Source organism: Ranitomeya imitator, chromosome 5 (assembly GCF_032444005.1).
Source record: "Ranitomeya imitator isolate aRanImi1 chromosome 5, aRanImi1.pri, whole genome shotgun sequence".
Classification (NCBI taxonomy): domain Eukaryota; kingdom Metazoa; phylum Chordata; class Amphibia; order Anura; family Dendrobatidae; genus Ranitomeya; species Ranitomeya imitator.
This window is the reverse complement of record NC_091286.1, coordinates 214,214,995-214,242,585: the sequence shown is the minus strand read 5'-3', so window position 1 is coordinate 214,242,585 and position 27,591 is coordinate 214,214,995.

Below are 27,591 nucleotides of genomic sequence, written 5' to 3'. Positions count from 1 at the left end.
GCACTCGCCATCCGCGTGGAATCATCAAAGGCATGCAAAACCTGGCAGATGTCCTTCATAGTGGCCCACTCAGTGGTTGTGAAGTCAGAACGGCACGCAATGCTACTTCTTTGCGCCTGATGCAGCTGGTACTCCATTACTGCTGGCTGCTGCTCACACAACCGCTCCAACATATGTAATGTTGAATTCCACCTTGTTTGGTAGGTCACATATGATGTGATGTTCCGGAAGGTGGAATCGCTGCTGCAGAGCTGCAATGCGCGATCTTGCCATGCTGGAACGCCTCAAGTGAGCACACTCTAGGCGGACCTTGTGCAGCAGTGCATCAAGATCCGGATAGTCTCTCAAAAAACTCTGCACAACCAAGTTGAGCACATGTGCCAGACATGGGATGTGAGTGAGGTTGCCTAGGGCTAGAGCTGCCACCAGATATTGGCCATTGTCACACACTACCATGCCTGGCTGGAGATTCGCTGGCACAAACCACACGTCACTCTCCTGCTTTAATTTCAGTACGGCCTGTTGACGTTTGGCCACAGCTGTGCTCATATCGGTCGTAACAGGTAAGCGTTCACGGGTCCATGTGGAGGTAGACTGTGATGGCTCCTGCAGCGATGATTCTGAGGAACTGGAGTATGAGGAGGAGGCAATGTGCACAGACTGGATTCATACAATCCTTGGAGTTGGCAGAACACGTATAGCGCCACTCACAAGATCTGTCCCCATCTCCACAACATTAACCCAATGGGCAGTGAGGGAAAGGTATCGTCCCTGTCCATGGTGACTAGTCCACGCATCGGTGGTGAGGTGGACCTTGCTACTGACGGCATTTAGTAGCGCATGTTTAATGTTTCCATCCACATGCTTTTGCAGGGCAGGGATGGCTTGCCTGCTGAAATAAAAGCGGCTGGGCACGTTGTATTGTGGGACTGTGTTATGACCTGGTGGTAAGGACAATAATGGACCTGGTGGTTAAGAGCACACGGGATGACCTGATAGTTACAAATAATATAGGACGAGCTCTGAGATGTGGGAACTCTGCTGACCGCAATCCCTAATCCTATCACACACACTAGAAATAGCCGTGGATTGCTCCTAACGCTCCCTATGCAACTCGACACAGCCTAAGGAACTAGCTAGCCCTGAAGACAGAAAAATAAGCCTACCTTGCCTCAGAGAAATTCCCCAAAGGAAAAGGCAGCACCCACATATAGTGACTTTGAGTAAAGATGAAAATACAAACACAGAGATGAAATAGATTTAGCAAAGTAAGGCCCGACTTACTGAACAGACTGAGGATAGGAAAGGTAACTTTGCGGTCAGCACAAAAAACTACAAAAAGACCACGCAGAGGGCGCAAAAAGACCCTCCGCACCGACTCACGGTGCGGAGGCGCTCCCTCTGCGTCCCAGAGCTTCCAGCAAGCAAGACAAAAATCAAAATAGCAAGCTGGACAGAAAAATAGCAAACTAAAGAAAAACAAGCAGGAACTTAGCTTCTGCTGGGAAGACAGGTCACAAGAACGATCCAGGAGTGAACTAGACCAATACTGGAACATTGACAGGTGGCATGGAGCAATGATCTAAGTGGAGTTAAATAGAGCAGCCAGCTAACGAATTAACCTCGTCACCTGTGGAAGGAAACTCAGAAGCCGCAGCCCCATGGACAGAACCAGCCGAAGTACCATTCATGACCACAGGAGGGAGCTTGACAACAGAATTCACAACAGGACTGCCAATGCCATCAAGTTACGGAAGGTGTCAGTCTCCACCAGCCTGAATGACAGCATTTCAAGGGACAGTAGTTTTGCAATGCCAGCATTCAGAGCCTGTGCTCGGGGGTGGTTTGCCGAGAATGGCCGCCTTTTCTCCCATGCCTGTGCTACCGATGGCTGTACAGTGGGCTGGGAGTGTGAGGATGACTGGGAACGTGGTGTTGTGGGTGGAATTACACTGGGTTTCTGGACAACAGTGCCAGAGGTTCTTCCATGGTGATCCTGTGAGGAAGCCGAACCAGCTGTGTGTGAGCTGGAGGAAGAGGCAACAACACGAGCTGAAGAGGTGGTAGGTGCCGCTGTAGGTTGGCCTAGGTCTTCAGTGTGTTTTTGTAACTCCACCGCGTGCTTGGTCCGCACATGTTTCCACATATTTGTGGTATTGAGGTTGCTGACACTTTTCCCTCTTTTGACTTTCTGATGACACACCTTGCATTTGACTAAGCAAATGTCATCTGCAACTGTGTCAAAAAAGGACCAGGCACTGCAAGTCTTGGGAGCACCCGTTTTGGCTTTTGGAAGAGGCATGCTCCTAATGGGTGCTGAAGTGGAGGCTATAGGCACCGCAGTCTTCCCCCTCCCTCTCCCTCTTTGGGCCATTCGGGGAATCTCTTCCTCAAAGCTGCTCCCACCACCTTCCTGTACCTCACGCCATGATGGGTCAAGGACCTCATCATCTACACTACCCTCTTCCACCAACTGCTTCTCCTGGGTAGTCTCGGCAGCACAGTACGCACCTGAAAGTGGCACTGAGTCTCATCATCAGATGCGTACTGAGGTGTGCTGATCAGAGGCCCTGGCCCACCCGCCTCTTCAGAATCAGAGAGACAGAGCTGTTGGGCATCACTACATACTGCCTCTTCTTCCATTTCTCCAATGCTGCTTGGCTGGCCCCCTCTTTCCAAGCCAAGAGATTCAGAGAACAGAAGTAGAGATGGCCTCTGTCCTGGGCCCTCTGACTGCCTGGGCAATTTGGCAGGTGGTGAAGAGACAGATGGGTGCTCTCCAGTGCTCTGTGCCTGAGAGGATGTGGCAATAATTGAAGTCGATGCCTTAGCTGCCATCCATCTGACAACGGCTTCAATTTGTTCTTCCCGCAGCAGCGTGGTACAGCTGCACAAGAAGGACTGTTGCCTGCTGAAACTGGGTGATGATGAGTCACCGGTGCCCGCAGCAGGCACAGAATCCCCACGTCCTCTCCCTGCTCCACGCCTACGCCCAAGCTGGCTGCACTAATTGAAAAACAGACAATGGAACAGTATGAGGCAGTAATGCACCCTGAGCTGACTACAACCAGCGGTGGCTGCAGACCATACTACAGAGTGAGCTGCTCTCACACAGACACCTTGCAGACACCTGTGAACAGCGCTGCAAGGCAAAAACAAGGTTCTCACACAGCGGTTGCTAAATTAGCCTGGGTAAAGCACAATGAAGCAAATCGCTATCTCTAAACTGGCCCTCAGTCAGAACACAGCGTCCTGTTCCTAACTGAATTCACAGCAGAGTGAACCCAAAATGGCGGCAGCGACTTTTATAGTGCATCATGACATCATTTCAGCAGCCAATCACAGCCATGCCACTAGTTACATGCCTACCATGCAGAACAGGATGTGCCCACACTTCTAATCATTCCTCATTGGCTGAATTCTGGCTGTTTGAATTATGGGAACTTCCGATTCTGGTATCCGATATACTGAAAGTATCGGAACTCGGTATCGGAATTCCATTACGGCAAATATCGGCCGATACCCGATACTTGCGGTATCGGAATGCTCAACACTAGTCCTTACAGAGGGATTTATGTTAGATGGAGGTTTGGGTTAATAAATGGCAATTAAAGTTTAATGTAGATAAATGTAAGGTTATGCACTTGGGCAGAGGAAATAAAATGTATAATTATGTACTAAATGGTAAAACACTGGGTAAAACTGTCTGTCAAGAACATAATTTTGCCTTTAATACACATCACTAGTGCGGCCACACTTGGAATATGGTGTACAATTTTGGTCTCCAGTGTATAGGAAGGATATTGCTGAACTAGAGCAGGTGCAGAGAACAGCAACAAAAGGTTAATGAGGGAATGTGGGAACTGCAATACCAAGATAGGTTATCAAAGTTGTGGGAATAGGGATAGAAAAAAACATAGACTTAGGGGCGATCTTATTACAATGTACAAATATATAATGGGACAGTGTAGAGATCTTTCATTTTAATTATATTTTTACACTTAGGCCTACGATGATGACATTGGGGTATCCTCTAATTCTAGTGGAAAGAAGGTTTAATCCTAGTCAGTCACAGATAGTGATTTACTATATGATTGGTGACAATATGGAACTCTCTGCAATGTGATGTTGTAATATTACAGGTTATGAGCATCAGTGGATCGATTCACACTGAATCGAGCTCAAGTTTAATTTCATTAATCTGCGGTTTCGCAAAAATTCAGACAATCAGTGATAAGATTTGCATTTTGCAATTTTAAAAAATGGCCATTTCACATATGCGGCACACTCAGTGAATGGGCTAATGGCGTCTTACATTGCGGCACAGGCTTCCCCATGATGCCCTGCAGCAATCTGATCACAGCACAGGCAATCAGAGGGGCTATCACTAGCGGACTGGCCAAAGATCAACATTTTATGCCTGTACTGTGTAGGGATAGGAGCTTACAGTACCCAGGATAGGGATAAAGGCCCAATGTGATTGTGGTGTACTACATCAGAGCTGATGTACCAGATTGAAAATGGGAGAGGTATTCTCAGTTTGTGAATAGAAATCCATGATTCTAGTTATATACAGTGAACATTTGTAGCAGTCTCATCTTATGGCCTGGGGTCACACTTGCGAGTGCAATCCAAGAAACTCGCACGAGTCTCTCGCATCAGTACCCGGCACTCGGGATCGGAGTGGTCAGCTGCATAGAAATACATGTCGTCGCAATCTGGTCCAGAGTACTGGCAACAGTGCCGGTATTGATGAGACAGACTCATGCGAGTTTCTTGCATTGCACTCGCAAATGTGGCCCCGACCTTTCAATCAGTGTGTGACTGCGAATTATACATCTATAATACACAAATATCCGATAATTGGGCCTAAAGTAAAAGGTATCTGCTATCTAATTACTAATTCATCCTATCAAGAACTAGAGAACTCTTTTTTTTTTTTTAAATGACAATACAAAAATATTTATTACATATAATAACAATTAAAAAAAATACATAAGGGTTGCAAGGTAGTACATGATAAGACAACACATGGCACACTCTAGTACAGATATGACATGAATTCATACACTACAGGATGTTGTTTTATTGTATTACATAGAAGGTAAGTTTCCTTTGTAGGCCTTATACTATGTCATCACATCAAATGTATGCATAAAATTTCAGAAAATCTTTACACATAGACTATAATAAAGTTTTCTAATAAAAAGTATTCTTTATTTTTTACATAGAGTCATAGAGCTGATTTTGGAGAATTTTAGAAGTACTATTTAGTGGCAAAGACGGGGAAAGTTTATTCATCCCAATACATAGAACTCATATACTGTACAAAAATCAGTTGTGCTCAGAAAAAAACTCCTATTATTCATAATTAACTATTAATCTGCCATCTAGTGGTAAGTTAGGGAATAATATCCAACTTGAACATGACCAAGCTGTTTGCACCTATGCCCTATAAAAAGTTCTATTTGTGTATTGTGGATAGTGCTGTGCACTACCTAATCAGTGGTGGATTAAGGGTAGCCAGGGCCCTGGGCTGTTCAGACACTGTGGGTCCCCCCCGATCATGTGACGGGGGTTATGTGACGGGGGTCATGTGACGGGGTCATGTGACGGGGGTCATGTGACGGGGGTCATGTGATGGGGGTCATGTGACCGGGGTCATGTGACGGGGGTCATGTTATACCTGAACCAGATTATTCCAGAAAAATGGCCGGGCCCTACTCTACTGTAACCTATTAAATATTTGTTAAAATATGCAATACAATTTAGGTATATTTTGACCAATATCACATACAAAGAACAAATACCACCGAACCATGACCAGACCACAAATTACAACCACAGTGATTGAATAATATCACATACAAGGAACAAATACCACCGCACCATGTCAAGACCACATATTACCACCACTTGGTGACCAAATAGCACATACAAGGGACAAATACCACAACACCATTTCCAGACCACATATTACCACCACATAGTGACTGAATACTACAATACTGATCAGTAATAAAAAATAAAAAAAAACACAATACTATCACCATAAGTGCCAGTATTCACAGGAGATCTGTACTTAGTATGCAGTGTCTATGTAGAAGTAATACAGAGATCAGTATCAGTATCAGGTATCAGTAGGATGAGGAGTTTGTGCAGGTTTGGAATAGACAGTGATGGCTGGAATGTGAGAAGTAAAATGTGTCTTTGTTGTAGTCGTTGCAGACGAGTCCTGGCTGGAAGAAGTTGTCGTGTCGGTCTGGGCCAGATGGAAAAGATGGGAAAAGTGAACGATTCCATCAGAAAGGACTTCAGCAGTAAGACGTTATCTGTAACTGTGCAGTGATCTGTTATATGTTCTGTAGGACTGGTATCTACCACTGACCATATGGCGGTAATATCCATATTGGTAAGATAATATAGAGATTATCTTCAGTAATAGCATGGTCCTCTGCTGAGGTTCTTCTCCAGTATTAGGGCGCGTCACCGGGTTGTAATCAAGGTTACCTGGTTAGGGGCCCACTCAGAAGCTTCATCCCCCCTGAACCAAAACCCTAGCTAAGCCTCTGACTCTGTGCAAGCCGGGGTGTGGCCTTTCCCTCTCCTGAGCTGGAAATTTGTGTATAAGGCTTCCCCAGTCTGGTGTTTCACTGGTTGGGCTCAGTCCTTCTGTTTGCCCTTATTCACACCGAGGTCAACATTGACACATGGTAAGGTTTTAATATTATACAGTGTAGGACTGTCCCGATCAGAGTTACCTTGACGTGGTGGGATGGCTTTAGTGCTATTTTTTGATAAAAAAAACAGTATTACTAAAAACTCTGTGTTATTTAAATGCACTTTTGCATTTTTACTTAGTTACAGCAGTGTTTTTTTGCTCACTTTTTCTCATGTAGGTTTAATGTGTTTTGTGGCCAATGCGATTGACTTCTGCATGTGTACCAACTCAAGTTAAGCTCAATTTTTGTGTTTTTTCTTTGTATTGTTGCATTCTGTGCAAGTCGGGGTGTGGCTTCCCCTCTCCTGAGCAGGAAATTGTATATAAGGCATCCCCAGTCTGGTGTTTCACTGGTTGGGCCCAGTCCTTTTGTCTGCCCTTATTCACACTGAGGTCAACATTGACACATGGTAAGATTTTAATATTAGACAGTGTAGAACTGTCCCGATCAGAGTTACCTTGATGTGGTTGCATGGCTTTTGTGCTATTTTTTTTTTCATCAAAAAACAGTATTACTAAAAACTCTGTTATTTAAATGCACTTTTGCTTTTTTACTTAGTTACAGCAGGGTTTTTTTGCTCACTTTTTCTTTTGTAGGTTTTATCTTTTGCAACATTGTGTGATGATTTACCCTCTTAAGAGTTTGATAATCCTCTCCTTTGTTTCAATTGACATGTTGGAGCCATGATTCATGTCAGTCCACTTGGTGCAACACCTCTCCAAGGTGTGATCACTCCTTTTTAGATGCAGACTAACGAACAAATCTAATTTGATGCAGGTGTTATTTTGGGGTATGAAAATTTACATGGTGATTCCATAATTTTTTCCTCAGAATTGAGTGATTGCATAATTTTTCCCCTATGCTTCGTTAAAAAAGTAACCATTACTGACTACCACATTTTTTGCTCTTGATTTCTTTTAGTGTTTCTTAAAGCCAGAAAGTTGCCATTTGAAATGACTTTAGTTTTGTGCCATGTCTGTGATCTTCTTTTTTTCTACAAAATTAAACAACTGAATGAACATCCTCCAAGGTCAGTGATTTCATAATTTTTGCCTGGGGTTGTATATAAAACAAACATAATCCTCACCTCTCTTCCTCATCTCTCCCCTTATCCCAGCTCTGCTCAGGTATCAGCAGCTGCACTGCCATCTGTCTGTCACACAGCGGGTACGTGATGAAGTGACATTTATGATGCCAATACAGTTGAATGCAGAACGCATTAGGGGCAGCACTGGCACCGGGCCCCCCTGACTTACGGCCCCATAGTGGATGCATGGACTGGGGTCCCTGGTATGCGGCCCTGATAAAGGGTGTTAGCCGCTGACTATGGCTAACACTGCCCGCTATTAAAGTGAAGTGAACATTCACTCCTCTCCACGCCCATGGGGGCTTGGGGAAGAGTGCATATTAATTTCTCTTTAGCAGTGGGGACAATCTTTAGCTGCAGCAGCCTGCTCCTGCCTCCTGACACCCGCTGCTGCTCCGCTGGCACCGGGCAGGCCCCCTGACTCACGGACCCCATAGCAGTTGTGTGGTGTGCCGCTATTAGCTACACACCACTGGCTGGGGGCCCCTGGAGCAGCAGTGGCCCTAGGCAGCTGCTGGCCCTGTATGCCAGCAGGTGTCAGTGCCTGGGCCCACCTGAGAATCCTCTGGTTCTCCGGTTAGCCAGTCCGACCCTGCCTATATCAGCTGCATTGGAGAGATTTAAGCAGTTGAGTTCAGAGCTCTCACAAACATGTCCAACTCCTCCGGCTTGCGGCAACACCCCAATTTAATTAACTGTGCACCCCAGAGCCATACTGCACACTGTTGCTGTGTTTTTATTTTCAGGTGTGAGCATTTTGGGTTATGTTGCAATTTTGTTCAAAAACTTAAAAAAATAAAGTTTTACAACTGTTTCAATAGCTAAATCTAAATATCGTATGGAACATAATATTGCCGGCCCTTTCCATAATCTACTCACCCTGTTTGTACCTAAGAAACTGTGGGGCAATCTAGGTTTGATTTTTTTGGTCAAGGGTAGATAATAAAGTTTAAAAATATATAATATCAGTGAATCAGTCCTGGTGACCATAAGACTGTGGGTCTGGATTATATTCCATGGGAGGCTGCATTATACCCTATGAGGGGGGCTGCATTGTACCCTATGAGGGGGGCTGCATTATACCCTGTGAGACGGCTGCATTATACCCTATGAGAGGCTGCATTATACTATATGAGGGGGGCTGCATTATACCCAATGAGGGGGCTGCAATATACCCTATGAGGGGGCTGAATTATACTATGAGGGGGTTACATTATGTTCTGTGGGGGGGCTGCATTATACCCTATGAGGGGGTCTACATTACATTATATTGGGGGCTGTGTTATATTCTATAATTCTACATTCTACATTATATTATACTAGCTGAAGAGCCCGGCGTTGCCTGGGTATAGTAAATATCTGTGGTTAGTTATAGCACCTCACTTCTCTTATTTTCCCATCACGCCTCTCATTTTCCCAATCACATCTTTCATTTTCCCCCTCACTCCTCTTATTTTCCCCCTCACTCCTCTCATTCCCCCTAACACTTGTCATTTCAACCTCACATCTGTCATTTTCCGATCACTCCACTATTTTCCCTCACTCCTCTCATTTTGCACTCACACCTTTTCATTTTCCCCTCACACCTCTCATTTTCACCTCAGTATATACATGTTTGTCATCTCCCTTATATATAGTATACACCTGTATGTCATCTCCTGTATATAGTATATACCTGTATGTCATCTCCCCTGTATATAGTATATACCTGCTGTGTGTCATCTCCCCTGTATATAGTATATACCTGTATGTCATCTCCTCCTATATATAGTATATACCTGTATGTCATCTCCTTCTATATATAGTATATATCTGTATGTCATCTCCTCCTGTATATAGTATATACCTGTGTGTCATCTCCCCTGTATATAGTATATATCTGTGTGACATCTCTTCCTGTATATAGTATATACCTGTATGTCATCTTCTATATATAGCATATACCTGTATGTCATCTCCTCCTGTATATAGTATATACCTGTAGGTCATCTGCTCCTGTATATAGTATATACCTGTGTGTCATCTCCTCCTGTATATAGTATATACCTGTATGTCATCTCCTCCTGTATATAGTATGTACCTGTATGTCATCTCCTCCTCTATATAGTATATACCTGTATGTCATCTCTCCTGTATATAGTATATATCTGTGTGTCATCTCCCCTGTATATAGTATATACCTGTGTGTCATCTCCTCCTGTATTAGACCTTGTTTACACGTTATTTGCTCAGTGTTTTTACCTCAGTATTTGTAAGCTAAATTGGCAGCCTGATAAATACCCAGCCAACAGGAAGCCCTCCCCCTGGCAGTATATATTAGCTCACACATACACATAATAGACAGGTCATGTGACTGACAGCTGCCGTATTTCCTATATGGTACATTTGTTGCGCTTGTAGTTTGTCTGCTTATTAATCAGATTTTTATTTTTGAACGATAATACCAGACTTGTATGTGTTTTAGGGCGAGTTTCGTTTGTCAAGTTGTGTGTTGAGTTGCGTGTGGCGACATGCATGTAGTGACTTTTGTGAGATGAGTTTTGTGTGGCGACATGCGTGTAGCAACTTTTTGTGTGTCGAGTTGCATGTGACAGGTTAGTGTAGCAAGTTGTGTGCAGCAAGTTTTGTGGCAAGTTTTATGTGTGGTGCCTTTTGAGTATGTGCAAGTTTTGTATGAGGCAACTTTTGCATGTGTTGCAACTTTTGTGCATGTGGCAATTTTTCCGCGTGTGCAAGTTTTGCGTGTGGCGAGTTTTCCATGAGGTGAGTTTTGCACTTGTGGCGAGTTTTGCGTGAGCCTAGTTTTTGCATGTGGCGAGTATTGCACGTGGCGAGTTTTGAGCGGCGACTTTTGTGTTTCGACTTTTATGTGGCGAGGTTGGTGTATGTGTGGTGAAATGTGTCCTGAGGGTGGTATATGTGTTCAAGCACGTTGTAGTTTGTGGCGCATTTTGTGTGTGTGTTCATATCCCCATGTGTGGTGAGTATCCCATGTCGGGGCCCCACCTTAGCAACTGTACGGTATATACTCTTTGGCGCCATTGCTCTCATTCTTTATGTCCCCCTTGTTCACATCTGGCAGCTGTCAATTTGCCTCCAACACTTTTCCTTTCACTTTTTCCCCATTATGTAGATAGGGGCAAAATTGTTTGGTGAATTGGAAAGCGCGGGGTTAAAATTTCGCCTCACAACATAGCCTATGACGCTCTCGGGGTCCAGATATGTGACTGTGCAAAATTTTGTGTAGCTGCGACGGTGCAGATGCCAATCCCGGACATACATACATAGATACACACATACACACACACATTCAGCTTTATATATTAGATGAGGGGGCTACATTATATTCTGAGGATGGCTACCCCAACCCCTACTATATCAGACATTTACTATCTTATATTATACCCTGATATTAATGTGTTTTACCGCACAATTGGTGGTCTTGTATTTATTTCTATGCAGGTACATAGTGGGCCCCAAGAATGATGTTCTCTAGTGGGCCCAAGGTGCTCCAGTCTGACATTGGATTTAGCTCACCATAGCTGAAAACACTATATTTGGCCACATTGTAGGACCATCTGAACCGATTATTTAGACTGTGAAATATTGCTATCTCCAGAGGTGGAGAGGTACTTGTGGAGTTGGCCACCAACCTCCCCCAGCAACAAGACCTTGATTGGGGGCAAGAAACGCCGGAAGTAGGAAACTTCTCTACACCCTCCCTTTGAGCAGATCAGACGGCACCTAGTGCCCTCTCATGTGCCAGAACCCATGTTACTCCCAACAGGAGCGACACACCTCAATAATCAGAAATCCCCCCTGGCTTTCTCCTGCAGCACCTGCGGACTTTTCCCTTGACTGGCGGTCGTCACCTATCTGCCTAAACTGAGATGCTCTGTGGAGAATCAAGACCAGGTCTCCTGCTGCCTCCTATCCCAGGCAGCCATTTTGCAGTTATCTTAGGGTGTCATTGCATCATTGGGAGGTCTTACATCTCTACGTTACAGACTTAGCATATGCCTCACTCTGCAAACCGACCTAACCATCACAGGGGTTGAAAAATTGTGAAATGCTTCCTGATTATTCAGATAAAATCTTTTTTTTAATACATCCAACTATTGCACTAATAATGTTTTACTGACATCTTGTGGCTGTTTGTTGAAGTGCACAAGACGTTCCATAAAATAAACATCTCAAACATTCTACCACCATCTACTGGTCACATGGACTATAACAGACCCTGGACTGTTAATAACTGTAGAACACTATCTGACACAATCTTTGGATGCCTCTCCCCGCTCTGTGAAGATGGAAAGCTTGAACATATCGCAGTCTATGCAGACTGGTCTGGTGGTTTCTCACGCAGAATCACCATTCTCTCCAGTGCACTCGGATTTTCAGGTCTTGGGAAATCTAATACAGGCTCTACCTACAAAATAGGACATTGTTTCTTTAGCCCAGAGAATTGAAACCTCACACCAAAAGGCTATTGATTCAATTCTGCAGGACACTAGCCTTCTATCCTCCAGAAAAACAGCCACAAAGAATCTACAGTACAGACCAAAAGTTTGGACACACCTTCTCATTTAAAGATTTTTCTGTATTTTCATGACTATGAATATTGTACATTCACAATGAAGTCATCAAAACTATGAATTAACACATGTGGAATTATATACTTAACAAAAAAGTGTGAAACAACTGAAAATATGTCTTATATTCTAGGTTCTTCAAAGTAGCCACCTTTTACTTTGAAGACTGCTTTGCATTGGCATTCTCTTGATGAGCTTCAAGAAAGAGGCAGTCACTGGGAATGGTTTTCACTTCACAGGTGTGCCCTGTCAGGTTTAATAAGTGGGATTTCTTGCCTTATAAATGAGGTTGGGACCATCAGTTGTGTTATGCAGAAGTCTGGTGGATACACAGCTGATAGTCCTACTGAATAGACTGTTAGAATTTGTATTATGGCAAGAAAAAAGCAGCTAAGAAAAATGAGTGGTATATAATTCCACATGTGTTAATTCATAGTTTTGATGCCTTCAGTGTGAATGTACAATTTTCATAGTCATGAAAATACAGAAAAATCTTTAAATGAGAAGGTGTGTCCAAACTTTTGGTCTGTATTGTACATATATATATATATATATATATATATATATATATATATATATATACTGTGTGTGTATATATATATATATATATATATATATATATGTATACACACACTGCTCAAAAAATAAAGAGAACACAAATAATAGAATATAACTCCAAGTAAATCAAACTTCTGTGAAATCAAATTGTCCACTTAGGAAGCAATACTATTTGACAATCAATTTCACATGCTGTTGTGCAAATGAACTAGACAACAGATGTAAATTATTGCCAATTATCAAGACACATTCAATACAGGAGCGGTTCTGCAGGTGGGGACCACAGACCACATCTCAGTACCAATGCTTTCTGGCTGATGTTTCGGTCACTTTTGAATGTTGGTTGTGCTTTCACACTCGTGGTAGCATGAGACGGACTCTACAACCAACGCAAGTGGATCAGGTAGTGCAGCTCATCCAGGATGGCACATCAATGGGAGCTGTGGCAAGAAGGTTTGCTGTGTTTGTCAGCATAGTGTCCAGAGGCTGGAGGCGCTACCAGGAGACAGGCCATTACACCAGGAGACGTGGAGGGGGCCGTAGGAGGGCAGCAACCCAGCAGCTGGACAGCTACCTCAGCCTTTGTGCAAGGAGGAACAGGAGGAGCACTGCCAGAGCCCTGCAAAATGAACTCTTGCAGGCCACAAATCTGCATGTACCTGCATAAACAGTTAGAAACCGATTCCATGAGAATGGTCTGATTGCCCGTCACAGCCGAACACCATGCAGGATGCTTGGCATTTTCCATAGAACACCAGGATTTGCAAATTCACCATTAGCGCCATGTGCTCTTCACAGATGAAAGCAGGTTCACACTGAGCACATGTGACAGACATGACAGAGTCTGGAGACGCCATGGAGAGCGATCTGCTGCCTGCAACATCCTTCAGCATGACCAGATTGGCAGTGGGTCAATAATGGTGTGGGGTGGCATTTTTTGGAGGGTCTCACAGCCCTCCATGTGCTCGCCAGAGGTAGCCTGACTGCCATTAGGTACCAAGATGTTAGGTACCAAGATGAGATCCTCAGACCCCTTTAGGAGACCATATGCTGGTGTGGTTGGCCCTGGGTTCCTCCTAACGCAGGACAATGCCAGACCTCATGTGGCTGGAGTGTGCCAGCAGTCCCTGCAAGATGAAGGCATTGAAGCTATAGACTGGCCGGCCCGTTCCCCAAACCTGAATCCATTTGAACACGTCTGGGACATCATGTCTCGCACCATCCACCAACAACACGTTGCACCACAGACTGTCCAGGAGTTGGCGGATGATTTAGTCCAGATCTGGGAGGAGAACCCTCAGGAGGCCATCCACCGCCTCATCAGGAGCACGCCCAGGCATTGTAGGGAGGTCATACAGGCTCGTGGAGGCCACACACAATACTGAGCATAATTTTGACTTGTTTTTAGGACATTACATTCCACTTTAAGTTTGTGTGTGACTCCAAATCCAGGCCTCCATTGGTTAATAAATTTTATTTCCATTGATAATTTTTGTGTGATTTTGCTGTCAACACATTCATCTCTGTACAGAGCAATTCAATGAGAATATTTCATTCATTCAGATCTAGCATGTGTTATTTGAGTGTTCCCTTTATTTTTTTGAGCGATAGATAGATAGATAGATAGATAGATAGATAGATAGATAGATAGATAGAGAGATAGATATTAGATAAATAGATACACTAAAAGTCGGCAGATGCCGAATGCAGTATAGAATAGAACAGGATAGAATAGAATAGATAGAATTGAAATATATACATAGTATAGGTCTATATATATGTTAGTGAAATTCAAGGGAAAAGAAAGCGGTCGCTAGGGAGCGCTGTGAGGGTCACAGTTACAATTGAAAGTAAAAGGTCCACCGCAGCTCCAGCCGTTAACCTTCTAGGAGGATACAAAATGCAGTAAATAGTAATAACGGTCCTAGGAGCGCTGGGAATGAGACCAAAACAAGGATTTTAGTGTTGAACCACAACGTGTTTCAATGGTTAAACCGTCTTCATCAGGTGAAACTTCCACCTAATGAAGACGGTTTAACCGTTGAAACGCGTTGTGGTTCAACACTAAAATCCTTGTTTTGGTCTCATTCCCAGCGCTCCTAGGACCGTTATTACTATTTACTGTATATATATGTTAGTGACACACATAAATATACATGTACAGTACAGACCAAAAGGGTGGACACACCTTCTCATTTAAAGATTTTTCTGTATTTTCATGACTATGAAAATTGTACATTCACACTGAAGGCATCAAAACTATGAACACATGTGGAATTATATACTTAACAAAAAAGTGTGAAACTGAAATTATGTGTTATATTCTATGTTCTTCAAAGTAGCCACCTTTTGCTTTGATGACTGCTTTGCACACTCTTGGCATTCTCTTGATGAGCTTCAAGAGGTAGTCATCGGGAATGGTTTTCGAACAATCTTGAAGGAGTTCACAGAGATGCTTAGCACTAGGGTTGAGCGAAACGGATCGGGCAAATTCAAAAATCGCCGACTTTTGGCAAAGTCGTGGTGCTAGTGTGGGATCCGCCATGAGGTCGGCGATCTTCACGCCAAAGTCGCGTTTCGTGTGATGCTTTCAGCACCATTTTTCAGCCAATGAAGGAGGACGCAGAGTGTGGGCAGCGTGATGATGGAGCGCCCCCAGACGCAGGGCCGCGGGGTACTCGGTACCGGTCCTCTCTGTCTCGGTTCTAGGGTCGTTACGGTGGCTGAACCCGGTCCGTAACCCTGCTAAGGGGCGTCCAATGAAAGGTGATGCAAGCTTGTCAAGGTTTCGTGACGCCACCTGTGGTGTTCGGCCAGGGTGACCGACGCTGCTTGGGGCCCACTGGGGTGGTGTTATGTCAGCTGGATGGTATCCCTTCCCACAGGTGAAGTATATCCCCAGGGCTTCTCACTAGTGTAGATGGTGATGATGTGAGGCGCGGTTAATAACGAGGACTCAGGGTTGCAGTCTCTTTACCTTTTACTGAAGACTTCGGGATCCGCAATCCAGAGCACTGCTAACAGGGCTGGCTGAGACCGGCCGGTCCGAAGGCACATCCAGAGTTCCCTTTGCAGGTGGAAATCGTTGCCTACCAACTAGCGCCTGTGTGTTGTAGTCCTTCCCTGCTGAGCACCACGGGATAGTCCTCACAACTCTCGTATCAGTTCTTTATCTTCTCCGTCCCCCAAGTTTATCTGACTAGGACGCACCTGTATGACGGATAGGCTCAGAGCTATTCTGGGACCCTAGAGACGCCCCTGTCCACGTTTGCCCCCTATGTCTGCTTAGGTGATTTAAGGTAGACAGCCAACCTATAATCAACTGTCCTGCCGCTGTTTGAAGTAATGCTTGGAGTCAGTTACTTCCTCGGCGTTCCGGCCACCGGCTACACGCCTCAGTAGGATGTTGCCGTTCTCGGGGCATGACTCCTACTGGTTCTATCTCCTTGTGCTGTGATCTCGTTTCTCACTTCTCCACAATATCCTTCGCTTCGTGTCCTTTCTTAGGATGCTGCCGCAAGGTAGTGCAGGCGCGGTTCCGTCACGTTCTGTCCTTTCTGCTAGGTACCTGCCAGGAACCCACCCCTGACAGGTCCTCCCTGGAGCTCTCCCAGGCTGCGTTCTATTCTAACTTCCTATCCAACCCCCAGTTTTACTAGAGTGTGAGGAGTGGCCTAATACATAGTGCCTTTTGCTCCCCCTGGTGGCCGGAGTGTGAAGTGTAATGTGTGACTGTGATACCTGGTCAGGTGAGCTCCTTTAGTGCAATCACACATAACATCACTCCCCTTAGTGGCAGAGCTACATTACTGCAACGACCAGGACTCTGGGGCGCTGCACTGACATAGGTCTCAGTCCCCACCATCTTAGAGAAGGGCATGACAGTGATTGGCTTGCTTTCTGTGGCGTCACAGAGGCTATAAAGGGGCGTGCACACCGACCGCCATCTTACTTCTGCTGATATTAGCATAGGGACAGGTTGCTGCAGCTTCATCAGAAGAAGGGATATAGTTAGGGAGGGAAGATTAGCCCCGAAACTGCTTGTGCTGTAGCGATTTCCACTGTCCAACACCACCATTTGTTTGCAGGGACAGTGGAGGCTAGATTTTTGTGCATCATCTCTATAGCTTATTAGGCTGCCTTATAAGGCTCCCTGATAGCTGCATTGCTGTTTGCACGCAGCTGTGCAAACCAACTGCTTTTTTAAAAGAAAAAATCCTGTTGATCCTTTCTGCACAGTTATCTTGTTTATTTGTCCACACTTTTGTGTGCAGCAGTCCTTTTTATTGCTGCCATACTTTTCCTGAGATCATTGTAGGGAGATTGAAATTGTACTACAGCCCTTGTATTTTTTCATATATCTTCCAGCCACTTTCTGCCACTTAGATTGCTTTGTTATATACACTGGGCCTGAGTTTTGGTTCAGTCTCCCCCCAAAAAAGTGAGATTCAAATTCTCACAAAGTGGAAATACTTCAGTCCTGTTAGTTTTTCGTATATCAGCCAGCCACTTTCTGCCACTTACATTGTGCTGTTTTATGCACAGGGCCAGAGTTTTGGTTCAGTCTCCCCCCCCCCCAAAAAAAAAGGGAGATTTAAATTCTCAACAAGTTTATATACACCTTCTACCTTGTTTTACAGTACCATATAACGGTTGTTATTTCGGTTAGATTTTCCAAAAATGAGGAAGTCTGGTGGAAGAGCCCGTGGGCGGTGGTTGCCAGCTAGTACTGATGGTGGTGGTGGTGGTGCTGAATCTGGTGATAGTGGCAAAAGCACAATAGCACCTAAGGCTGGAGCTTTTAAAGCCGGAGCAGCAGGAAAACGTTTTGGGTTTCCTTGCTGACTCAGCATCTAGCTCTTTTGCCTCCTCTTCAGAAAGTTCCAAATATAAAAGCAGCAAGTCGTCAGTGGATTCTCCCGGTCAAGAACAAGATGTTTCCTTGTGTCCTTGACCCAAGCCAAAAGTGAAGGATGCGTCAGGCGACACTACAGGTTACTCCATGGAGCTCTTTACACATACCGTGCCTGGGTTAGAAAGGGAAATTGTTAACCGCCAATTACAAGATGAATCGGACATGGAGTGCACTGATGCACAGCCACAGCTAGATTATTATGCTGTTCCATTGACTCAGATCACTACATTGCCCTCGCAGTGTACAGAGCCAGAATCTGACCCTGATGAGACTATGGTGCCCCATCCAGAACGCAATAGCACCTTACACGGTGACACAGAGGAAGGTGCACATGACATTGAAGAGGAGGTGATAGATGACCCAGTTGTTGACCCAGATTGGCAGCCATTGGGGGAAGAGGGTGCCGCTGCCAGTAGCTCAGAAGCGGAGGAGGATGATCCGCAGCAGCCATCTACATCACAACAGCTGTCATCTGGCAGGCCAAAAACGTTTGTCAAAAACAAAACCAGTTTTAGGACAGCGGGGCCATCCGGTGAAAGTAACACAGCGTGCAATGCCTGAAAAGGTATTCCATAGTAGGAAGAGATTAGTGTGGCAATTTTTTAACCAAGATCCAAATGATCAGTCAAAAGTTATCTGTAAGAAATGCTCAAAGACCTTTAGCAGAGGGAAGAATCTTCAAAATTTAAATACAACGTGCATGCTTAGACATTTAACCAGCATGCACTTGCAAGCCTGGACTAACTACCAAACGTCCCGTACCGTTGGTGCACCTGCTCAGAATGGAGGTAGTCAGCAACGCTACATTGCTTCCCTCACTGTAAGCCCACCGGTTAGGACACCACCAGCAGCAAATGTGGAGGTATCGTCGCAAGGCCAAAGCAGTCAGGGAATCACAAGGTTTTTGGTAGGAAACACTGTATGTAGGCCAACATCAAGAATACCATCACCAATTATGTTGAGGGATACCTTCCGATATTTGAAAGTATCGGTATCGGATGGTATCGGCCGATACCGGCAAAGTATCGGATCTCGCCGATACCGCTACCCGATACCAATACAAGTCAATGGGACACAAATATCGGAAGGTATCCTGGATGGTTCCCAGGGTCAGAAGAAGAGGAAACTCTCCTTCAGGCCCTGGGATCCATATTCATGTAAAAAATAAAGAATAAAAATAAAAAATATGGAAATACTCACCCCTCCGAAGGACCCTGGCTGTCACCGATGCAAGCGTCCACCTCCGTCCTTAAGAATGCTGTGAGTGAAGGACCTTCGATGATGTCGCGATCAGGTGACCGGTCACCTGACCGCTCACGTGACCGCGATGTCATCAAAGGTCCTTCACTCTCTGCATTCTCAGGAACGGAGGCGGACGCTTGCAGCGGTGACAGCCAGGGTTCGCCGGAGGGGTGAGTATATCCATGTTTTTTATATTTATTCTTTATTTTTTACATGAATATGGATCCCAGGGCCTGAAGGAGAGTTTCCTCTCCAGACCCTGGGAACCATAAGCACCGCACACGCCAAAGATGACTGGGAACTTCCGATTCCGATATCACAAAAATATCGGAACTCAGTATCGGAATTCCGATACAGCAAATATCGTCCAATACCCAATACTTGCAGTATCGGAATGCTCAACACTTATCACCAACCCTCTCTCAATCCGCCATGTCCACTACCCCCACCGCTAGTTCCACCATATGCAGCTCTCCAATCCAGCTCACCCTACAATAGACTCTCGCTAGGAAAAATAAGTACTCATCCTCTCATCCGCGTACACAGGGTTTGAACACCCACATTGCTAGACTAATCTCGTTAGAGATGATGCCCTACCGGTCGGTTGAAAGCGAAGCTTTCAAAGACCTGATGGCCTACGCAGTACCACGCTATGACCTACTCAGTCGGCACTTCTTTGCGAGAAAAGCCATCCCAGCCCTCCACCAGCATGTCAAAGACCGCATTGTCCATGCACTGAGGCAATCAATCAGTAGACAGGTGCACCTCACAACAGATGCAAGGACCAGTAGACATGGCCAGGGACGTTACGTGTCCATCACGGCGCACTGGGTTAATGTGGTGGATGCAGGGTCCACAGTGGAAAGCCATAGTGGGACAGTTCTGCCTAGCCCACGGTCTAGGAAACAGTTGGCTGTAGGCGTTCGCCACCCCTCCTCCTCCTCCTCCAGAAGTGAAAGCTCGTCCACAAAGCGCAGTCGCACGACCACTCCATCTGCAGCTGCCAGTGTTGCACACGAGGTGTCCCATTATCAAACAGCCAGTGGTAAGCGTCAGCAGGCTGTGCTACAAATGAAGTGTTTGGGCGACAACAGACACACCGCGGAAGTACTGGCCGAGTACTTGCAGCAACAAACTCAGTCATGGCTGGGCAGTGTACATCTTGAGACAAGCAAGGTAGTCAGTGATAACGGAAGGAATTTTATGGCTGCCATAGCACTTTCAGAACTTAAACACATACCTTGCCTGGCTCACACCTTGAACCTGGTGGTGCAGTGCTTCCTCAAAAATTATCCAGAGTTACCAGCCCTGCTCCTGAAGGTGCGAAGACTTTGCTCACACGTCCGCCGGTCGCCCGTACACTTCAGCCATATGCTGAACCATCAGCGATCGCTGAATCTTCCCCAGCACCGCCTGATAATCGACGTTGCTACAAGGTGGAACTCCACACTGCACATGCTTCAGAGGCTGTGTGAACAGAGGCGTGCTGTAATTAATTTGTGGGAGGATACACATACACGGGCAGGCACTTGGATGGCAGACATGGAGTTGTCTGGTGTGCAGTGGTCGAAGCTCCAAGACCTCTGTCAAGTCCTTCAGTGTTTTAAGGAATGCACACGGCTGGTAAGTGTAGACGACGCCATCATAAGCATGAGCATCCCACTAATGCGTCTGCTGATGCAAAGTTTGATGCACATTAAGGAGCTGGCGTCAGCAGCCGAGGAGGAGGAAAGCCTTGATGACAGTCAGCCATTGTCTGCTGAGGGAACTCCCCTGGACGAGGTGGCAGACGAAGAGGAGGAGGAGGAGGAGGATGGGGATGAATATTCATGGGAGGAGGATGCTTCTCAGGGGGCAATAGAAACTGTTGGCTTTGCAAGGTCAGGTACAGGGTTTTTGCGGGACACAAGTGATATTGATTTGCAAGAAAGTGCTCCTCAACCCAGCACAAGCAGTGAATTGACACCTGGAACATTGGCCCACATGGCTGAGTATGCCTTGCATATCCTAAAAAGGGACCCCCGCATTATCAAAATTATGACCGATGACGATTAGTGGTTGGCCTGCCTCCTGTATCCACGATATAAAGGAAAATTACAAAATATCATGCCACATGAGAACCTTGAGCAAATATTGGCTACCAAACAAGAACTCTTGTAGACCGTTTGGTTCAGGCATTCCCAGCACACAGCGGCGTTGATGGTTCTCACATGAGCTGTAGGGGGCAACATGGCAGAGGTGTTAGAGGTGCACAAATCCGAAGTGGCGTTGGACAGAGGGGTTTTATGACCAGGTTGTGGAGTGATTTCGCAATGACCGCTGACACGACAGGTACTGCTGCATCGATTCAAAGTGACAAGAGACAGCATATGTCCAGTATGGTTACGAACTACTTTTCCTCCCTTATCGATGTTCTCCCTCACAGGTCATTCCCCTTTGATTACTGGATATGAAAAGCAATTGGACTTAAAACTTAACTTTTAATCTCAAAGCTTAAAAGGACAAACTGCTGTGATACCATCACCACGTGACACATACAAGATAATACTAAAAACAAAGGGGGGTTTCCACCCACTCTCATAGACACAATCGGGTCAAAAAAATATGCTAATACGCCTGTATAGGTATAATGTAGTACGGTATAACCGTGCTGCTTATTATTACTCAAAAGGTACGCTTATATCACCCAAATTGACAGAGGCAAATATACAGTATATGTGACCATTGCTTATAGTATCTGCACCTGGTCTGTATTGCACCCAAAATTATACAGCTACCAAAAAAACAGGAAACTACATGTCCATGCAAAATGTCACTTTCCCAAAAAAAGAAGCGTAACCAAACCGAATATATGTACATTCACGTTGGCGTATATATCTAGCAATTAGGAGGCCGATGCCACAATATCATATTGAAACATACTTAATAAAGTACACCCTTAATAGGACATTCATATACTCCTCTTATCCAGAGGTGGGTGCCCGGGTGTATGGGACAATGTACTGTTTCAATTAAATATGACCTGTGAACTCATAATAAATTCCAGCTGTTAGGCCTGATATGTAAGAATGGTACGATCTCACCCATCTCTTATTCATGTGTTGTGGGTGCTCGGCCTCCTCATGTGAGGTAGAGTACATTGCCCCATACACCCGGGCACCCACCTCTGGGATAAGAGGAGTATATGAATGTCCTATTAAGGGTGTACTTTATTAAGTATGTTTCAATATGATATTGTGGCATCGGCCTCCTAATTGCTAGATATATACGCCGACGTGAATGTACAGTACATATATTCGGTTTGGTTACGCTTCTTTTTTGGGAAAGTGACATTTTGCATGGACATGTAGTTTCCTGTTTTTTGGTAGCTGTATAATTTTGGGTGCAATACAGACCAGGTACAGATACTATAAGCAATGGTCACATATATATTTGCCTCTGTCAATTTGGGTGATATAAGCGTACCTTTTGAGTAATAAGGCAGCACGGTTATACCGTACTACATTATACCTATACAGGCGTATTAGCATATTTTTTTGACCCGATTGTGTCTATGAGAGTGGGTGGAAACCCCTCCTTGTTTTTAGTATTATCTTGTGTGTCACGTGGTGATGGTATCACAGTAGTTTGTCCTTTTAAGCTTTGAGATTAAAAGTTAAGTTTTAAGTCCAATTGCTTTTCATATACAATTTTCATTATTGGATTATATCCTGCTATATACAGGTCCTTCTCAAAAAATTAGCATATAGTGTTAAATTTCATTATTTACCATAATGTAATGATTACAATTAAACTTTCATATATTATAGATTCATTATCCACCAACTGAAATTTGTCAGGTCTTTTATTGTTTTAATACTGATGATTTTGGCATACAACTCCTGATAACCCAAAAAACCTGTCTCAATAAATTAGCATATTTCACCCATCCAATCAAATGAAAGTGTTTTTTAATAACAAACAAAAAAACCAACAAATAATAATGTTCAGTTATGCACTCAATACTTGGTCGGGAATCCTTTGGCAGAAATGACTGCTTCAATGCGGCGTGGCATGGAGGCAATCAGCCTGTGACACTGCTGAGATGTTATGGAGGCCCAGGATGCTTCAATAGCGGCCTTAAGCTCATCCAGAGTTTTGGGTCTTGTGTCTCTCAACTTTCTCTTCACAATATCCCACAGATTCTCTATGGGGTTCAGGTCAGGAGAGTTGGCAGGCCAATTGAGCACAGTAATACCATGGTCAGTAAACCATTTACCAGTGGTTTTGGCACTGTGAGCAGGTGCCAGGTCGTGCTGAAAAATGAAATCTTCATCTCCATAAAGCATTTCAGCCGATGGAAGCATGAAGTGCTCCAAAATCTCCTGATAGCTAGCTGCATTGACCCTGCCCTTGATGAAACACAGTGGACCAACACCAGCAGCTGACATGGCACCCCACACCATCACAGACTGTGGGTACTTGACACTGGACTTCAGGCATTTTGGCATTTCCTTCTCCCCAGTCTTCCTCCAGACTCTGGCACCTTGATTTCCGAATGACATGCAAAATTTGCTTTCATCAGAAAAAAGTACTTGGGACCACTTAGCAACAGTCCAGTGCTGCTTCTCTGTAGCTCAAAAGTGGCTTTACCTGGGGAATGCGGCACCTGTAGCCCATTTCCTGCACACGCATGTGCACGGTGGCTCTGGATGTTTCCACACCAGACTCAGTCCACTGCTTCCTCAGGTTCCCCAAGGTCTGGAATCGGTCCTTCTCCACAATCTTCCTCAGGGTCCGGTCTCCTCTTCTAGTTGTACAGCGTTTTCTGCCACATTGTTTCCTTCCAACAGACTTACCATTGAGGTGCCTTGATACAGCACTCTGGGAACAGCCTATTTGTTGAGAAATTTCTTTCTGGGTCTTATCCTCTTGCTTGAGGGTGTCAATGATGGCCTTCTTGACATCTGTCAGGTCGCTAGTCTTACCCATGATGGGGGTTTTGAGTAATGAACCAGGCAGGGAGTTTATAAAAGCCTCAGGTATCTTTTGCATGTGTTTAGAGTTAATTAGTTGATTCAGAAGATTAGGGTAATAGGTCGTTTAGAGAACCTTTTCTTGATATGCTAATTTATTGAGACAGGTTTTTTGGGTTATCAGGAGTTGTATGCCAAAATCATCAGTATTAAAACAATAAAAGACCTGACAAATTTCAGTTGGTGGATAATGAATCTATAATATACAGTGGGGCAAAAAAGTATTTAGTCAGTCAGCAATAGTGCAAGTTCCACCACTTAAAAAGATGAGAGGCGTCTGTAATTTACATCATAGGTAGACCTCAACTATGGGAGACAAACTGAGAAAAAAAATCCAGAAAATCACATTGTCTGTTTTTTTAACAATTTATTTGCATATTATGGTGGAAAATAAGTATTTGGTCAGAAACAAAATTTCATCTCAATACTTTGTAATATATCCTTTGTTGGCAATGACAGAGGTCAAACGTTTTCTGTAAGTCTTCACAAGGTTGCCACACACTGTTGTTGGTATGTTGGCCCATTCCTCCATGCAGATCTCCTCTAGAGCAGTGATGTTTTTGGCTTTTCATTTGGCAACATGGACTTTCAACTCCCTCCAAAGGTTTTCTATAGGGTTGAGATCTGGAGACTGGCTAGGCCACTCCAGGACCTTGAAATTCTTCTTACGAAGCCACTCCTTCGTTGCCCTGGCGGTATGCTTTGGATCATTGTCATGTTGAAAGACCCAGCCACGTTTCATCTTCAATGCCCTTGCTGATGGAAGGAGGTTTGAACTCAAAATCTCACGATACATGGCCCCATTCATTCTTTCATGTACCCGGATCAGTCGTCCTGGCCCCTTAGCAGAGAAACAGCCCCAAAGCATGATGTTTCCACCACCATGCTTTACAGTAGGTATGGTGTTTGATGGATGCAACTCAGTATTCTTTTTCCTCCAAACACGACAAGTTGTGTTTCTACCAAACAGTTCCAGTTGGTTTCATCAGACCATAGGACATTCTCCCAAAACTCCTATGGATCATCCAAATGCTCTCTAGCAAACTTCAGACGGGCCCGGACATGTACTGGCTTAAGCAGTGGGACACGTCTGGCACTGCAGGATCTGAGTCCATGGTGGTGTAGTGTGTTACTTATGGTAGGCCTTGTTACATTGGTCCCAGCTCTCTGCAGTTCATTCACTAGGTCCCCCCGCGTGGTTCTGGGATTTTTGCTCACCGTTCTTGTGATCATTCTGACCCCACGGGGTGGGATTTTGCGTGGAGCCCCAGATCGAGGGAGATTATCAGTGGTCTTGTATGTCTTCCATTTTCTAATTATTGCTCCCACTGTTGATTTCTTCACTCCAAGCTGGTTGGCTATTGCAGATTCAGTCTTCCCAGCCTGGTGCAGGGATACAATTTTGTTTCTGGTGTCCTTTGACAGCTCTTTGGTCTTCACCATAGTGGAGTTTGGAGTCAGACTGTTTGAGGGTGTGCACAGGTGTCTTTTTATACTGATAACAAGTTTAAACAGGTGCCATTACTACAGGTAATGAGTGGAGGAAAGAGGAGACTCTTAAAGAAGAAGTTACAGGTCTGTGAGAGCCAGAAATCTTGATTGTTTGTTTCTGACCAAATACTTATTTTCCACCATAATATGCAAATAAATTGTTAAAAAAACAGACAATGTGATTTTCTGGATTTTTTTTCTCAGTTTGTCTCCCATAGTTGAGGTCTACCTATGATGTAAATTACAGGCGCCTCTCATCTTTTTAAGTGGTGGAACTTGCACTATTGCTGACTGACTAAATACTTTTTTGCCCCACTGTATGAAAGTTTAATTGTAATCATTACATTATGGTAAATAATGAAATTTAACACTATATGCTAATTTTTTGAGAAGGACCTGTATATATACTAGCTATTGAACCCGTTCTACGCCCGGGTGGCGAGCATTTATATTGGTATATGGTATCCATCATGTGCTGCTGCCATCCTGTGCCCGTTCTGTCATGTGCTGCTCCCATCCTGCGCCCCCGTTCTGTCATGCGCTGCTGCCATCCTGCGCCCGTTCTGTCATGTGCTGCTCCCATCCTGCTGCCATCCTGCGCCCGTTATGTCATGCGCTGCTGCCATCCTGCGCCCGTTCTGTCATGTGCTGCTGCCATCCTGCGCCCGTTCTGTCATGTGCTGCTCCCATCCTGCGCCCCCGTTCTGTCATGCGCTGCTGCCATCCTGCGCCCGTTCTGTCATGTGCTGCTCCCATCCTGCTGCCATCCTGCGCCCATTATGTCATGCGCTGCTGCCATCCTGCGCCCGTTCTGTCATGTGCTGCTGCCATCCTGTGCCCGTTCTGTCATGTGCTGCTCCCATCCTGCGCCCCCGTTCTGTCATGCGCTGCTGCCATCCTGCGCCCGTTCTGTCATGTGCTGCTCCCATCCTGCTGCCATCCTGCGCCCGTAATGTCATGCGCTGCTGCCATCCTGCGCCCGTTCTGTCATGTGCTGCTCCCATCCTGCGCCCGTTCTGTCATGTGCTGCTGCCATCCTGCGCCCGTTCTGTCATGTGCTGCTGCCATCCTGCGCCCGTTCTGTCATGCGCTGCTGCCATCCTGCGCCCGTTCTGTCATGTGCTGCTCCCATCCTGCGCCCGTTCTGTCATGTGCTGCTCCCATCCTGCGCCCCCGTTCTGTCATGCGCTGCTGCCATCCTGCGCCCGTTCTGTCATGTGCTGCTCCCATCCTGCTGCCATCCTGCGCCCGTTATGTCATGCGCAGCTGCCATCCTGCGCCCGTTCTGTCATGTGCTGCTGCCATCCTGCGCCCGTTCTGTCATGTGCTGCTGCCATCCTGCGCCCATTCTGTCATGTGCTGCTGCCATCCTGCGCCCGTTCTGTCATGTGCTGCTGCCATCCTGCGCCCGTTCTGTCATGTGCTGCTCCCATCCTGCGCCCCCGTTCTGTCATGCGCTGCTGCCATCCTGCGCCCGTTCTGTCATGTGCTGCTCCCATCCTGCTGCCATCCTGCGCCCGTTATGTCATGCGCTGCTGCCATCCTGCGCCCGTTCTGTCATGTGCTGCTGCCATCCTGCGCCCGTTCTGTCATGTGCTGCTGCCATCCTGCGCCCGTTCTGTCATGCGCTGCTGCCATCCTGCGCCCATTCTGTCATGTGCTGCTCCCATCCTGCTGCCATCCTGCGCCCGTTCTGTCATGTGCTGCTGCCATCCTGCGCCCGTTCTGTCATGTGCTGCTGCCATCCTGCGCCCGTTCTGTCATGTGCTGCTGCCATCCTGCGCCCGTTCTGTCATGTGCTGCTGCCATCCTGCGCCCGTTCTGTCATGCGCTGCTGCCATCCTGCGCCCGTTCTGTCATGTGCTGCTGCCATCCTGCGCCCGTTCTGTCATGTGCTGATCCCATACTGCGCCACTATTGTATTATATGCCCCCGTATGCTGCTGCCATATAAAAAAAAAATACCATAC